The following is a 16,541-nucleotide window of genomic DNA, read 5'->3' on the forward strand; positions in this document are numbered from 1 at the left end:
TATTCATTAAAAGCGTTTAATTTCCTCTACAACCCTAATTCGGTCTGGTCAGTAATAACCAAATCATCTGCATACAGCAGGCATGAGATCTTTCTGCCACTCATTCTGGGGCTGGCACTTTTTTCCACCTTCAATACTGCTGGTAAATCTGCTAAGAAGATAGAAAAGAGAAGTGGGGCCAGGACGCAGCCCTGTCTTAGCCCGTTTCCTATGTCTATTTTCTTTGTGAATGCCCCCTGGGTGTCTTTTATTACTTGGGCCCAGTTCCCTCTCTGTAGTTCTTTTAATATTTCTAATAAGTTCTGTGGGATATTGTATTTAATCAGACACTCCCAAAGTTTCCCCCGGTCCACAGAGTCGAAGGCTGCACGGAAGTCGACAAAGCAACACAACATACTCCCCCTTTGCTCTATCGACTTCCGTGCCAAGGTCCACAGTGCATAGCAGTGGTCCACCGTGGAGTGGCCTTCCTTAAATCCCCCCTGTTCTACCGGGATCATTTGGTTGGCTTCTACCCAGTTTTTTAGTTTGCCAAGCACTATTTTAGCGAAGATCTTCTCCCCAATGTCCAGTAAATTAGTTAATCTATAGTTTTTTGGATTATATATGTCCCCTTTCTTGTGTATGGGCCGTAATATTGCCCCTTTCCAGGTATCAGGGAATTTCCCAGTATCTAGAATAATTTGGAACATGTTTGCAAAGAATTTAGCTCACCAGTCTGGTTGTGTTTTAATTATCTGTGCTGGAAGGTTATCAGGGCCTGCTGCTCTTGTGAGGTTCAAGCCCATTAGCGTTTTTTTAACCTCAGTGACTGAGAAGTCCGGTTTCATATCTATTACCAGACCGCTCCAATCTGTGTGCAGATTCTCTTCCTGCTCTGTCCCTGGCCTATGCAGGTCATGTAAATATTCCTCCCAAGCTGCTTCCTCCACGATACAATTCATTGCCCCTGGCCGGCAGTCTGCTGCCGAGTGCACTAGTTTCCAAAACTGGCGTAGTTTATTTGGGCCCGATTCACAGAACTAACTTAGGAGAAAATCCTAAATTTATTACCATTTTCGTATTAACAGAAGGCACTTACTCATTTTGGTATGCAAAGAAGACACTCATTTCGGTATTCACATAAGTTAGGACTCCTAACTTTAGGACTCCTAAATGCCTTCTATGAATACCGAAAGTCTTAAAATTAGGATTGTTCTCAATTTAGTAGTAGTAAAGTTAGGACTCCTAACTTTAGGAGTCCTAAATGCCTTCTGTGAATACCGAAAGTCTTAAAATTGGGATTTTTCTCAATTTAGTAGTAGTAAAGTTAGGACTCCTAACTTTAGGACTCCTAAACTGAGAACAATCCTAATTTTAAGACTTTCGGTATTCACAGAAGGCATTTAGGAGTCCTAAAGTTAGGAGTCCTAACTTCTGTGAATACCGAAATGAGAAAGTGTCTTCTGTGAATACCAAAATGAGTAAGTGCCTTCTGTGAATACGAAAATGGTAGTAAATTTAGGATTTTGTCTTAAGTTAATTCTGTGAATCGGGCCCTCTCTTTCTATCGCCTCAAGTAGATTTAACCAGCACTCTTCTTTAAAATCTCTTTTAACCCTTCTGGTTAGCATATTATACTCCCTTTTTAGGCCTTCTAACGCTTTTCTACTATCCTGGTCCCTGTTTCGGATGTTACGGCGTGCCGTCCTCCTGATTTCTCTTTTTCTCTCCTGGCATTCCCTTGTAAACCAACCAGTTACTTTCCCCATCTTTCTATTACTCTGATTGCTTTTATTATTTCCACCGTTTCTAACTTTTAGTCCCTTACTGAGTATTTGGACTACCTCCTCGATTTTACTTGTGTACCACTCGAGAGTTTGTCCACTCACAGTCTCAAGGTCTAGATTTTGTTGTAAATGTATTCATCTTGAGACATATTCTTCCGTTAGCCTGGTTGTACAACGTCTGGGGTACTCCATCTGTTGTTCCAAGACTAGTGAGCGGGGTGCTAATTGAACACTGGGGAGCTCTAAAGCCAACATGTTGTGATCACTCACTTCTCTATTTATAATCCTAAACCCAGTGGATCGATGGAAGTTCCAAGGAGTCAGAAAGATGTAATCAATTGGGCAAGTTTGAGCACCCAATTTCAAGGTTCTTTTCGCGGGACAGTCTAACTCGCTTCTTCCGTTTAAGCAGAAGAGATTTTTAGCACCCAAGTAATTAATCAACTGCTTATCCTTTGCTCCTATTAGGCATGATGGGAAAGTAGCTTGTGGTATTTCATAAGCCTCTAATATATCTTGGAAACAACAATCTACATTCTTAGGATGCAATTTATGATCACAATCACCAAGTAGTATGTTATGTTATGTTAAAATAAGCTTATATAGCGCACCGCTACTCTAAAAGAGTGTCCCGGCGCTTTCCACAGGCGGCTCAGTGTGTAATAACATAACAAGAAAAACTAATACAGGAAAGAAAGAAAAGGCCCACCAAAGAAAACAATTAAACAATAAAAAGCCAAGTCTTCAGGCTCTTCCTGAATTGACAACAAGGGGTGGTGAGGGACAGAGTCTCTGAATTAAGCAGAAAGCTCTCACCCAGTCAAGAGATCAGGGCTAGATCCAACACCATTTTTTAGCTCACTGCACCATCCCAGTTTCAGAACCTGGCTGTATGCAAATTAGTCTGTTCCTGTCCCAGTGCATGATGGGAACAGGGCAAACCAAACTACAAAAGCCAATTCTTACACTGGGAAGGAAACAAGCTCCCGGGGACCGGTTTCTGGCATAACAGCCGTCTTCGGCCCGGTTTGCTTGAATCCTGATGGTGCAATGAGCAAGGGTCTCACATCTGAGAATACCCTTCCACGCTTAGGGTGGACAAAAATATTTACAACAAGGGGTGGTGAGGGACAGAGTCTCTGAATTAAGCAGAAAGCTCTCACCCAGTCAAGAGATCAGGGCTAGATCCAACACCATTTTTTAGCTCACTGCACCATCCCAGTTTCAGAACCTGGCTGTATGCAAATTAGTCTGTTCCTGTCCCAGTGCATGATGGGAACAGGGCAAACCAAACTACAAAAGCCAATTCTTACACTGGGAAGGAAACAAGCTCCCGGGGACCGGTTTCTGGCATAACAGCCGTCTTCGGCCCGGTTTGCTTGAATCCTGATGGTGCAATGAGCAAGGGTCTCACATCTGAGAATACCCTTCCACGCTTAGGGTGGACAAAAATATTTACAACAAGGGGTGGTGAGGGACAGAGTCTCTGAATTAAGCAGAAAGCTCTCACCCAGTCAAGAGATCAGGGCTAGATCCAACACCATTTTTTAGCTCACTGCACCATCCCAGTTTCAGAACCTGGCTGTATGCAAATTAGTCTGTTCCTGTCCCAGTGCATGATGGGAACAGGGCAAACCAAACTACAAAAGCCAATTCTTACACTGGGAAGGTAACAAGCTCCCGGGGACCGGTTTCTGGCATAACAGCCGTCTTCGGCCCGGTTTGCTTGAATCCTGATGGTGCAATGAGCAAGGGTCTCACATCTGAGAATACCCTTCCACGCTTAGGGTGGACAAAAATATTTACAACAAGGGGTGGTGAGGGACAGAGTCTCTGAATTAAGCAGAAAGCTCTCACCCAGTCAAGAGATCAGGGCTAGATCCAACACCATTTTTTAGCTCACTGCACCATCCCAGTTTCAGAACCTGACTGTATGCAAATTAGTCTGTTCCTGTCCCAGTGCATGATGGGAACAGGGCAAACCAAACTACAAAAGCCAATTCTTACACTGGGAAGGAAACAAGCTCCCGGGGACCGGTTTCTGGCATAACAGCCGTCTTCGGCCCGGTTTGCTTGAATCCTGATGGTGCAATGAGCAAGGGTCTCACATCTGAGAATACCCTTCCACGCTTAGGGTGGACAAAAATATTTACAACAAGGGGTGGTGAGGGACAGAGTCTCTGAATTAAGCAGAAAGCTCTCACCCAGTCAAGAGATCAGGGCTAGATCCAACACCATTTTTTAGCTCACTGCACCATCCCAGTTTCAGAACCTGGCTGTATGCAAATTAGTCTGTTCCTGTCCCAGTGCATGATGGGAACAGGGCAAACCAAACTACAAAAGCCAATTCTTACACTGGGAAGGAAACAAGCTCCCGGGGACCGGTTTCTGGCATAACAGCCGTCTTCGGCCCGGTTTGCTTGAATCCTGATGGTGCAATGAGCAAGGGTCTCACATCTGAGAATACCCTTCCACGCTTAGGGTGGACAAAAATATTTACAACAAGGGGTGGTGAGGGACAGAGTCTCTGAATTAAGCAGAAAGCTCTCACCCAGTCAAGAGATCAGGGCTAGATCCAACACCATTTTTTAGCTCACTGCACCATCCCAGTTTCAGAACCTGGCTGTATGCAAATTAGTCTGTTCCTGTCCCAGTGCATGATGGGAACAGGGCAAACCAAACTACAAAAGCCAATTCTTACACTGGGAAGGAAACAAGCTCCCGGGGACCGGTTTCTGGCATAACAGCCGTCTTCGGCCCGGTTTGCTTGAATCCTGATGGTGCAATGAGCAAGGGTCTCACATCTGAGAATACCCTTCCACGCTTAGGGTGGACAAAAATATTTACAACAAGGGGTGGTGAGGGACAGAGTCTCTGAATTAAGCAGAAAGCTCTCACCCAGTCAAGAGATCAGGGCTAGATCCAACACCATTTTTTAGCTCACTGCACCATCCCAGTTTAGGAACCTGGCTGTATGCAAATTAGTCTGTTCCTGTCCCAGTGCATGATGGGAACAGGGCAAACCAAACTACAAAAGCCAATTCTTACACTGGGAAGGTAACAAGCTCCCGGGGACCGGTTTCTGGCATAACAGCCGTCTTCGGCCCGGTTTGCTTGAATCCTGATGGTGCAATGAGCAAGGGTCTCACATCTGAGAATACCCTTCCACGCTTAGGGTGGACAAAAATATTTACAACAAGGGGTGGTGAGGGACAGAGTCTCTGAATTAAGCAGAAAGCTCTCACCCAGTCAAGAGATCAGGGCTAGATCCAACACCATTTTTTAGCTCACTGCACCATCCCAGTTTCAGAACCTGGCTGTATGCAAATTAGTCTGTTCCTGTCCCAGTGCATGATGGGAACAGGGCAAACCAAACTACAAAAGCCAATTCTTACACTGGGAAGGAAACAAGCTCCCGGGGACCGGTTTCTGGCATAACAGCCGTCTTCGGCCCGGTTTGCTTGAATCCTGATGGTGCAATGAGCAAGGGTCTCACATCTGAGAATACCCTTCCACGCTTAGGGTGGACAAAAATATTTACAACAAGGGGTGGTGAGGGACAGAGTCTCTGAATTAAGCAGAAAGCTCTCACCCAGTCAAGAGATCAGGGCTAGATCCAACACCATTTTTTAGCTCACTGCACCATCCCAGTTTCAGAACCTGGCTGTATGCAAATTAGTCTGTTCCTGTCCCAGTGCATGATGGAAACAGGGCAAACCAAACTACAAAAGCCAATTCTTACACTGGGAAGGAAACAAGCTCCCGGGGACCGGTTTCTGGCATAACAGCCGTCTTCGGCCCGGTTTGCTTGAATCCTGATGGTGCAATGAGCAAGGGTCTCACATCTGAGAATACCCTTCCACGCTTAGGGTGGACAAAAATATTTACAACAAGGGGTGGTGAGGGACAGAGTCTCTGAATTAAGCAGAAAGCTCTCACCCAGTCAAGAGATCAGGGCTAGATCCAACACCATTTTTTAGCTCACTGCACCATCCCAGTTTCAGAACCCGGCTGTATGCAAATTAGTCTGTTCCTGTCCCAGTGCATGATGGGAACAGGGCAAACCAAACTACAAAAGCCAATTCTTACACTGGGAAGGAAACAAGCTCCCGGGGACCGGTTTCTGGCATAACAGCCGTCTTCGGCCCGGTTTGCTTGAATCCTGATGGTGCAATGAGCAACGGTCTCACATCTGAGAATACCCTTCCACGCTTAGGGTGGACAAAAATATTTACAACAAGGGGTGGTGAGGGACAGAGTCTCTGAATTAAGCAGAAAGCTCTCACCCAGTCAAGAGATCAGGGCTAGATCCAACACCATTTTTTAGCTCACTGCACCATCCCAGTTTCAGAACCCAGCTGTATGCAAATTAGTCTGTTCCTGTCCCAGTGCATGATGGGAACAGGGCAAACCAAACTACAAAAGCCAATTCTTACACTGGGAAGGAAACAAGCTCCCGGGGACCGGTTTCTGGCATAACAGCCGTCTTCGGCCCGGTTTGCTTGAATCCTGATGGTGCAATGAGCAAGGGTCTCACATCTGAGAATACCCTTCCACGCTTAGGGTGGACAAAAATATTTACAACAAGGGGTGGTGAGGGACAGAGTCTCTGAATTAAGCAGAAAGCTCTCACCCAGTCAAGAGATCAGGGCTAGATCCAACACCATTTTTTAGCTCACTGCACCATCCCAGTTTCAGAACCCGGCTGTATGCAAATTAGTCTGTTCCTGTCCCAGTGCATGATGGGAACAGGGCAAACCAAACTACAAAAGCCAATTCTTACACTGGGAAGGAAACAAGCTCCCGGGGACCGGTTTCTGGCATAACAAGCAAGGGTCTCACATCTGAGAATACCCTGGCCAGGGACAGACTGATTTGCATATAGCCAGGTTCTGAGCTGGGATGGGGCAGTGAGATAAATAACGGTGATGGATCAAGCCCTGATCTTTGGACTGCGTAAGAGTGGTCTGTTTAACTCAGACACTCTGTTCATCACCACCCCCTTTTCTAAATCGTTTTTGGCCACTATAGGTGTGGCAGGGTATACTCAGACATGAGTCCCTTTCTCACTGCTCCATCAGGATTCAAGCAAGCCGGGCCGAAGACGGCTGAAATGCCAGAAACCGGTCCCCGGTAGCTTGTCTCCTTTCTGGTGAGGAATTGGCTTGGTAGTTTAGTCTGCCCTGTTCCCATGATGCACTGGGCCAGGGACAGACTGATTTGCATATAGCCAGGTTCTGAGCCGGGGTGGGGCAGTGAGATAAATAACGGTGATGGATCAAGCCCTGATCTTTGGACTGGGTAAGAGTGGTCTGCTCAATTCAGACACTCTGTTCATCACCACCCCCTTTTCTAAATCGTTTTTGGCCACTATAGGTGTGGCAGGGTATACTCAGACATGAGTCCCTTTCTCACTGCTCCATCAGGATTCAAGCAAGCCGGGCCGGAGACGGCTGAAATGCCAGAAACCGGTCCCCGGTAGCTTGTCTCCTTTCTGGTGAGGAATTGGCTTGGTAGTTTAGTCTGCCCTGTTCCCATGATGCACTGGGCCAGGGACAGACTGATTTGCATATAGCCAGGTTCTGAGCCGGGGTGGGGCAGTGAGATAAATAACGGTGATGGATCAAGCCCTGATCTTTGGACTGGGTAAGAGTGGTCTGCTCAATTCAGACACTCTGTTCATCACCACCCCCTTTTCTAAATCGTTTTTGGCCACTATAGGTGTGGCAGGGTATACTCAGACATGAGTCCCTTTCTCACTGCTCCATCAGGATTCAAGCAAGCCGGGCCGAAGACGGCTGAAATGCCAGAAACCGGTCCCCGGTAGCTTGTCTCCTTTCTGGTGAGGAATTGGCTTGGTAGTTTAGTCTGCCCTGTTCCCATGATGCACTGGGCCAGGGACAGACTGATTTGCATATAGCCAGGTTCTGAGCCGGGGTGGGGCAGTGAGATAAATAACGGTGATGGATCAAGCCCTGATCTTTGGACTGGGTAAGAGTGGTCTGCTCAATTCAGACACTCTGTTCATCACCACCCCCTTTTCTAAATCGTTTTTGGCCACTATAGGTGTGGCAGGGTATACTCAGACATGAGTCCCTTTCTCACTGCTCCATCAGGATTCAAGCAAGCCGGGCCGAAGACGGCTGAAATGCCAGAAACCGGTCCCCGGTAGCTTGTCTCCTTTCTGGTGAGGAATTGGCTTGGTAGTTTAGTCTGCCCTGTTCCCATGATGCACTGGGCCAGGGACAGACTGATTTGCATATAGCCAGGTTCTGAGCCGGGGTGGGGCAGTGAGATAAATAACGGTGATGGATCAAGCCCTGATCTTTGGACTGGGTAAGAGTGGTCTGCTCAATTCAGACACTCTGTTCATCACCACCCCCTTTTCTAAATCGTTTTTGGCCACTATAGGTGTGGCAGGGTATACTCAGACATGAGTCCCTTTCTCACTGCTCCATCAGGATTCAAGCAAGCCGGGCCGAAGACGGCTGAAATGCCAGAAACCGGTCCCCGGTAGCTTGTCTCCTTTCTGGTGAGGAATTGGCTTGGTAGTTTAGTCTGCCCTGTTCCCATGATGCACTGGGCCAGGGACAGACTGATTTGCATATAGCCAGGTTATGAGCCGGGGTGGGGCAGTGAGATAAATAACGGTGATGGATCAAGCCCTGATCTTTGGACTGGGTAAGAGTGGTCTGCTCAATTCAGACACTCTGTTCATCACCACCCCCTTTTCTAAATCGTTTTTGGCCACTATAGGTGTGGCAGGGTATACTCAGACATGAGTCCCTTTCTCACTGCTCCATCAGGATTCAAGCAAGCCGGGCCGAAGACGGCTGAAATGCCAGAAACCGGTCCCCGGTAGCTTGTCTCCTTTCTGGTGAGGAATTGGCTTGGTAGTTTAGTCTGCCCTGTTCCCATGATGCACTGGGCCAGGGACAGACTGATTTGCATATAGCCAGGTTCTGAGCCGGGGTGGGGCAGTGAGATAAATAACGGTGATGGATCAAGCCCTGATCTTTGGACTGGGTAAGAGTGGTCTGCTCAATTCAGACACTCTGTTCATCACCACCCCCTTTTCTAAATCGTTTTTGGCCACTATAGGTGTGGCAGGGTATACTCAGACATGAGTCCCTTTCTCACTGCTCCATCAGGATTCAAGCAAGCCGGGCCGAAGACGGCTGAAATGCCAGAAACCGGTCCCCGGTAGCTTGTCTCCTTTCTGGTGAGGAATTGGCTTGGTAGTTTAGTCTGCCCTGTTCCCATGATGCACTGGGCCAGGGACAGACTGATTTGCATATAGCCAGGTTCTGAGCCGGGGTGGGGCAGTGAGATAAATAACGGTGATGGATCAAGCCCTGATCTTTGGACTGGGTAAGAGTGGTCTGCTCAATTCAGACACTCTGTTCATCACCACCCCCTTTTCTAAATCGTTTTTGGCCACTATAGGTGTGGCAGGGTATACTCAGACATGAGTCCCTTTCTCACTGCTCCATCAGGATTCAAGCAAGCCGGGCCGAAGACGGCTGAAATGCCAGAAACCGGTCCCCGGTAGCTTGTCTCCTTTCTGGTGAGAAATTGGCTTGGTAGTTTAGTCTGCCCTGTTCCCATGATGCACTGGGCCAGGGACAGACTGATTTGCATATAGCCAGGTTCTGAGCCGGGGTGGGGCAGTGAGATAAATAACGGTGATGGATCAAGCCCTGATCTTTGGACTGGGTAAGAGTGGTCTGCTCAATTCAGACACTCTGTTCATCACCACCCCCTTTTCTAAATCGTTTTTGGCCACTATAGGTGTGGCAGGGTATACTCAGACATGAGTCCCTTTCTCACTGCTCCATCAGGATTCAAGCAAGCCGGGCCGAAGACGGCTGAAATGCCAGAAACCGGTCCCCGGTAGCTTGTCTCCTTTCTGGTGAGGAATTGGCTTGGTAGTTTAGTCTGCCCTGTTCCCATGATGCACTGGGCCAGGGACAGACTGATTTGCATATAGCCAGGTTCTGAGCCGGGGTGGGGCAGTGAGATAATAACGGTGATGGATCAAGCCCTGATCTTTGGACTGGGTAAGAGTGGTCTGCTCAATTCAGACACTCTGTTCATCACCACCCCCTTTTCTAAATCGTTTTTGGCCACTATAGGTGTGGCAGGGTATACTCAGACATGAGTCCCTTTCTCACTGCTCCATCAGGATTCAAGCAAGCCGGGCCGAAGACGGCTGAAATGCCAGAAACCGGTCCCCGGTAGCTTGTCTCCTTTCTGGTGAGGAATTGGCTTGGTAGTTTAGTCTGCCCTGTTCCCATGATGCACTGGGCCAGGGACAGACTGATTTGCATATAGCCAGGTTCTGAGCCGGGGTGGGGCAGTGAGATAAATAACGGTGATGGATCAAGCCCTGATCTTTGGACTGGGTAAGAGTGGTCTGCTCAATTCAGACACTCTGTTCATCACCACCCCCTTTTCTAAATCGTTTTTGGCCACTATAGGTGTGGCAGGGTATACTCAGACATGAGTCCCTTTCTCACTGCTCCATCAGGATTCAAGCAAGCCGGGCCGAAGACGGCTGAAATGCCAGAAACCGGTCCCCGGTAGCTTGTCTCCTTTCTGGTGAGGAATTGGCTTGGTAGTTTAGTCTGCCCTGTTCCCATGATGCACTGGGCCAGGGACAGACTGATTTGCATATAGCCAGGTTCTGAGCCGGGGTGGGGCAGTGAGATAAATAACGGTGATGGATCAAGCCCTGATCTTTGGACTGGGTAAGAGTGGTCTGCTCAATTCAGACACTCTGTTCATCACCACCCCCTTTTCTAAATCGTTTTTGGCCACTATAGGTGTGGCAGGGTATACTCAGACATGAGTCCCTTTCTCACTGCTCCATCAGGATTCAAGCAAGCCGGGCCGAAGACGGCTGAAATGCCAGAAACCGGTCCCCGGTAGCTTGTCTCCTTTCTGGTGAGGAATTGGCTTGGTAGTTTAGTCTGCCCTGTTCCCATGATGCACTGGGCCAGGGACAGACTGATTTGCATATAGCCAGGTTCTGAGCCGGGGTGGGGCAGTGAGATAAATAACGGTGATGGATCAAGCCCTGATCTTTGGACTGGGTAAGAGTGGTCTGCTCAATTCAGACACTCTGTTCATCACCACCCCCTTTTCTAAATCGTTTTTGGCCACTATAGGTGTGGCAGGGTATACTCAGACATGAGTCCCTTTCTCACTGCTCCATCAGGATTCAAGCAAGCCGGGCCGAAGACGGCTGAAATGCCAGAAACCGGTCCCCGGTAGCTTGTCTCCTTTCTGGTGAGGAATTGGCTTGGTAGTTTAGTCTGCCCTGTTCCCATGATGCACTGGGCCAGGGACAGACTGATTTGCATATAGCCAGGTTCTGAGCCGGGGTGGGGCAGTGAGATAAATAACGGTGATGGATCAAGCCCTGATCTTTGGACTGGGTAAGAGTGGTCTGCTCAATTCAGACACTCTGTTCATCACCACCCCCTTTTCTAAATCGTTTTTGGCCACTATAGGTGTGGCAGGGTATACTCAGACATGAGTCCCTTTCTCACTGCTCCATCAGGATTCAAGCAAGCCGGGCCGAAGACGGCTGAAATGCCAGAAACCGGTCCCCGGTAGCTTGTCTCCTTTCTGGTGAGGAATTGGCTTGGTAGTTTAGTCTGCCCTGTTCCCATGATGCACTGGGCCAGGGACAGACTGATTTGCATATAGCCAGGTTCTGAGCCGGGGTGGGGCAGTGAGATAAATAACAGTGATGGATCAAGCCCTGATCTTTGGACTGGGTAAGAGTGGTCTGCTCAATTCAGACACTCTGTTCATCACCACCCCCTTTTATAAATCGTTTTTGGCCACTATAGGTGTGGCAGGGTATACTCAGACATGAGTCCCTTTCTCACTGCTCCATCAGGATTCAAGCAAGCCGGGCCGAAGACGGCTGAAATGCCAGAAACCGGTCCCCGGTAGCTTGTCTCCTTTCTGGTGAGGAATTGGCTTGGTAGTTTAGTCTGCCCTGTTCCCATGATGCACTGGGCCAGGGACAGACTGATTTGCATATAGCCAGGTTCTGAGCCGGGGTGGGGCAGTGAGATAAATAGCGGTGATGGATCAAGCCCTGATCTTTGGACTGGGTAAGAGTGGTCTGCTCAATTCAGACACTCTGTTCATCACCACCCCCTTTTCTAAATCGTTTTTGGCCACTATAGGTGTGGCAGGGTATACTCAGACATGAGTCCCTTTCTCACTGCTCCATCAGGATTCAAGCAAGCCGGGCCGAAGACGGCTGAAATGCCAGAAACTGGTCCCCGGTAGCTTGTCTCCTTTCTGGTGAGGAATTGGCTTGGTAGTTTAGTCTGCCCTGTTCCCATGATGCACTGGGCCAGGGACAGACTGATTTGCATATAGCCAGGTTCTGAGCCGGGGTGGGGCAGTGAGATAAATAACGGTGATGGATCAAGCCCTGATCTTTGGACTGGGTAAGAGTGGTCTGCTCAATTCAGACACTCTGTTCATCACCACCCCCTTTTCTAAATCGTTTTTGGCCACTATAGGTGTGGCAGGGTATACTCAGACATGAGTCCCTTTCTCACTGCTCCATCAGGATTCAAGCAAGCCGGGCCGAAGACGGCTGAAATGCCAGAAACCGGTCCCCGGTAGCTTGTCTCCTTTCTGGTGAGGAATTGGCTTGGTAGTTTAGTCTGCCCTGTTCCCATGATGCACTGGGCCAGGGACAGACTGATTTGCATATAGCCAGGTTCTGAGCCGGGGTGGGGCAGTGAGATAAATAACGGTGATGGATCAAGCCCTGATCTTTGGACTGGGTAAGAGTGGTCTGCTCAATTCAGACACTCTGTTCATCACCACCCCCTTTTCTAAATCGTTTTTGGCCACTATAGGTGTGGCAGGGTATACTCAGACATGAGTCCCTTTCTCACTGCTCCATCAGGATTCAAGCAAGCCGGGCCGAAGACGGCTGAAATGCCAGAAACCGGTCCCCGGTAGCTTGTCTCCTTTCTGGTGAGGAATTGGCTTGGTAGTTTAGTCTGCCCTGTTCCCATGATGCACTGGGCCAGGGACAGACTGATTTGCATATAGCCAGGTTCTGAGCCGGGGTGGGGCAGTGAGATAAATAACGGTGATGGATCAAGCCCTGATCTTTGGACTGGGTAAGAGTGGTCTGCTCAATTCAGACACTCTGTTCATCACCACCCCCTTTTCTAAATCGTTTTTGGCCACTATAGGTGTGGCAGGGTATACTCAGACATGAGTCCCTTTCTCACTGCTCCATCAGGATTCAAGCAAGCCGGGCCGAAGACGGCTGAAATGCCAGAAACCGGTCCCCGGTAGCTTGTCTCCTTTCTGGTGAGGAATTGGCTTGGTAGTTTAGTCTGCCCTGTTCCCATGATGCACTGGGCCAGGGACAGACTGATTTGCATATAGCCAGGTTCTGAGCCGGGGTGGGGCAGTGAGATAAATAACGGTGATGGATCAAGCCCTGATCTTTGGACTGGGTAAGAGTGGTCTGCTCAATTCAGACACTCTGTTCATCACCACCCCCTTTTCTAAATCGTTTTTGGCCACTATAGGTGTGGCAGGGAATACTCAGACATGAGTCCCTTTCTCACTGCTCCATCAGGATTCAAGCAAGCCGGGCCGAAGACGGCTGAAATGCCAGAAACCGGTCCCCGGTAGCTTGTCTCCTTTCTGGTGAGGAATTGGCTTGGTAGTTTAGTCTGCCCTGTTCCCATGATGCACTGGGCCAGGGACAGACTGATTTGCATATAGCCAGGTTCTGAGCCGGGGTGGGGCAGTGAGATAAATAACGGTGATGGATCAAGCCCTGATCTTTGGACTGGGTAAGAGTGGTCTGCTCAATTCAGACACTCTGTTCATCACCACCCCCTTTTCTAAATCGTTTTTGGCCACTATAGGTGTGGCAGGGTATACTCAGACATGAGTCCCTTTCTCACTGCTCCATCAGGATTCAAGCAAGCCGGGCCGAAGACGGCTGAAATGCCAGAAACCGGTCCCCGGTAGCTTGTCTCCTTTCTGGTGAGGAATTGGCTTGGTAGTTTAGTCTGCCCTGTTCCCATGATGCACTGGGCCAGGGACAGACTGATTTGCATATAGCCAGGTTCTGAGCCGGGGTGGGGCAGTGAGATAAATAACGGTGATGGATCAAGCCCTGATCTTTGGACTGGGTAAGAGTGGTCTGCTCAATTCAGACACTCTGTTCATCACCACCCCCTTTTCTAAATCGTTTTTGGCCACTATAGGTGTGGCAGGGTATACTCAGACATGAGTCCCTTTCTCACTGCTCCATCAGGATTCAAGCAAGCCGGGCCGAAGACGGCTGAAATGCCAGAAACCGGTCCCCGGTAGCTTGTCTCCTTTCTGGTGAGGAATTGGCTTGGTAGTTTAGTCTGCCCTGTTCCCATGATGCACTGGGCCAGGGACAGACTGATTTGCATATAGCCAGGTTCTGAGCCGGGGTGGGGCAGTGAGATAAATAACAGTGATGGATCAAGCCCTGATCTTTGGACTGGGTAAGAGTGGTCTGCTCAATTCAGACACTCTGTTCATCACCACCCCCTTTTATAAATCGTTTTTGGCCACTATAGGTGTGGCAGGGTATACTCAGACATGAGTCCCTTTCTCACTGCTCCATCAGGATTCAAGCAAGCCGGGCCGAAGACGGCTGAAATGCCAGAAACCGGTCCCCGGTAGCTTGTCTCCTTTCTGGTGAGGAATTGGCTTGGTAGTTTAGTCTGCCCTGTTCCCATGATGCACTGGGCCAGGGACAGACTGATTTGCATATAGCCAGGTTCTGAGCCGGGGTGGGGCAGTGAGATAAATAGCGGTGATGGATCAAGCCCTGATCTTTGGACTGGGTAAGAGTGGTCTGCTCAATTCAGACACTCTGTTCATCACCACCCCCTTTTCTAAATCGTTTTTGGCCACTATAGGTGTGGCAGGGTATACTCAGACATGAGTCCCTTTCTCACTGCTCCATCAGGATTCAAGCAAGCCGGGCCGAAGACGGCTGAAATGCCAGAAACTGGTCCCCGGTAGCTTGTCTCCTTTCTGGTGAGGAATTGGCTTGGTAGTTTAGTCTGCCCTGTTCCCATGATGCACTGGGCCAGGGACAGACTGATTTGCATATAGCCAGGTTCTGAGCCGGGGTGGGGCAGTGAGATAAATAACGGTGATGGATCAAGCCCTGATCTTTGGACTGGGTAAGAGTGGTCTGCTCAATTCAGACACTCTGTTCATCACCACCCCCTTTTCTAAATCGTTTTTGGCCACTATAGGTGTGGCAGGGTATACTCAGACATGAGTCCCTTTCTCACTGCTCCATCAGGATTCAAGCAAGCCGGGCCGAAGACGGCTGAAATGCCAGAAACCGGTCCCCGGTAGCTTGTCTCCTTTCTGGTGAGGAATTGGCTTGGTAGTTTAGTCTGCCCTGTTCCCATGATGCACTGGGCCAGGGACAGACTGATTTGCATATAGCCAGGTTCTGAGCCGGGGTGGGGCAGTGAGATAAATAACGGTGATGGATCAAGCCCTGATCTTTGGACTGGGTAAGAGTGGTCTGCTCAATTCAGACACTCTGTTCATCACCACCCCCTTTTCTAAATCGTTTTTGGCCACTATAGGTGTGGCAGGGTATACTCAGACATGAGTCCCTTTCTCACTGCTCCATCAGGATTCAAGCAAGCCGGGCCGAAGACGGCTGAAATGCCAGAAACCGGTCCCCGGTAGCTTGTCTCCTTTCTGGTGAGGAATTGGCTTGGTAGTTTAGTCTGCCCTGTTCCCATGATGCACTGGGCCAGGGACAGACTGATTTGCATATAGCCAGGTTCTGAGCCGGGGTGGGGCAGTGAGATAAATAACGGTGATGGATCAAGCCCTGATCTTTGCACTGGGTAAGAGTGGTCTGCTCAATTCAGACACTCTGTTCATCACCACCCCCTTTTCTAAATCGTTTTTGGCCACTATAGGTGTGGCAGGGTATACTCAGACATGAGTCCCTTTCTCACTGCTCCATCAGGATTCAAGCAAGCCGGGCCGAAGACGGCTGAAATGCCAGAAACCGGTCCCCGGTAGCTTGTCTCCTTTCTGGTGAGGAATTGGCTTGGTAGTTTAGTCTGCCCTGTTCCCATGATGCACTGGGCCAGGGACAGACTGATTTGCATATAGCCAGGTTCTGAGCCGGGGTGGGGCAGTGAGATAAATAACGGTGATGGATCAAGCCCTGATCTTTGGACTGGGTAAGAGTGGTCTGCTCAATTCAGACACTCTGTTCATCACCACCCCCTTTTCTAAATCGTTTTTGGCCACTATAGGTGTGGCAGGGTATATTCAGACATGAGTCCCTTTCTCACTGCTCCATCAGGATTCAAGCAAGCCGGGCCGAAGACGGCTGAAATGCCAGAAACCGGTCCCCGGTAGCTTGTCTCCTTTCTGGTGAGGAATTAGCTTGGTAGTTTAGTCTGCCCTGTTCCCATGATGCACTGGGCCAGGGACAGACTGATTTGCATATAGCCAGGTTCTGAGCCGGGGTGGGGCAGTGAGATAAATAACGGTGATGGATCAAGCCCTGATCTTTGGACTGGGTAAGAGTGGTCTGCTCAATTCAGACACTCTGTTCATCACCACCCCCTTTTCTAAATCGTTTTTGGCCACTATAGGTGTGGCAGGGAATACTCAGACATGAGTCCCTTTCTCACTGCTCCATCAGGATTCAAGCAAGCCGGGCCGAAGACGGCTGAA

Source organism: Lissotriton vulgaris, chromosome 2_1, assembly GCF_964263255.1.
Source record: "Lissotriton vulgaris chromosome 2_1, aLisVul1.2, whole genome shotgun sequence".
Taxonomy (NCBI): domain Eukaryota; kingdom Metazoa; phylum Chordata; class Amphibia; order Caudata; family Salamandridae; genus Lissotriton; species Lissotriton vulgaris.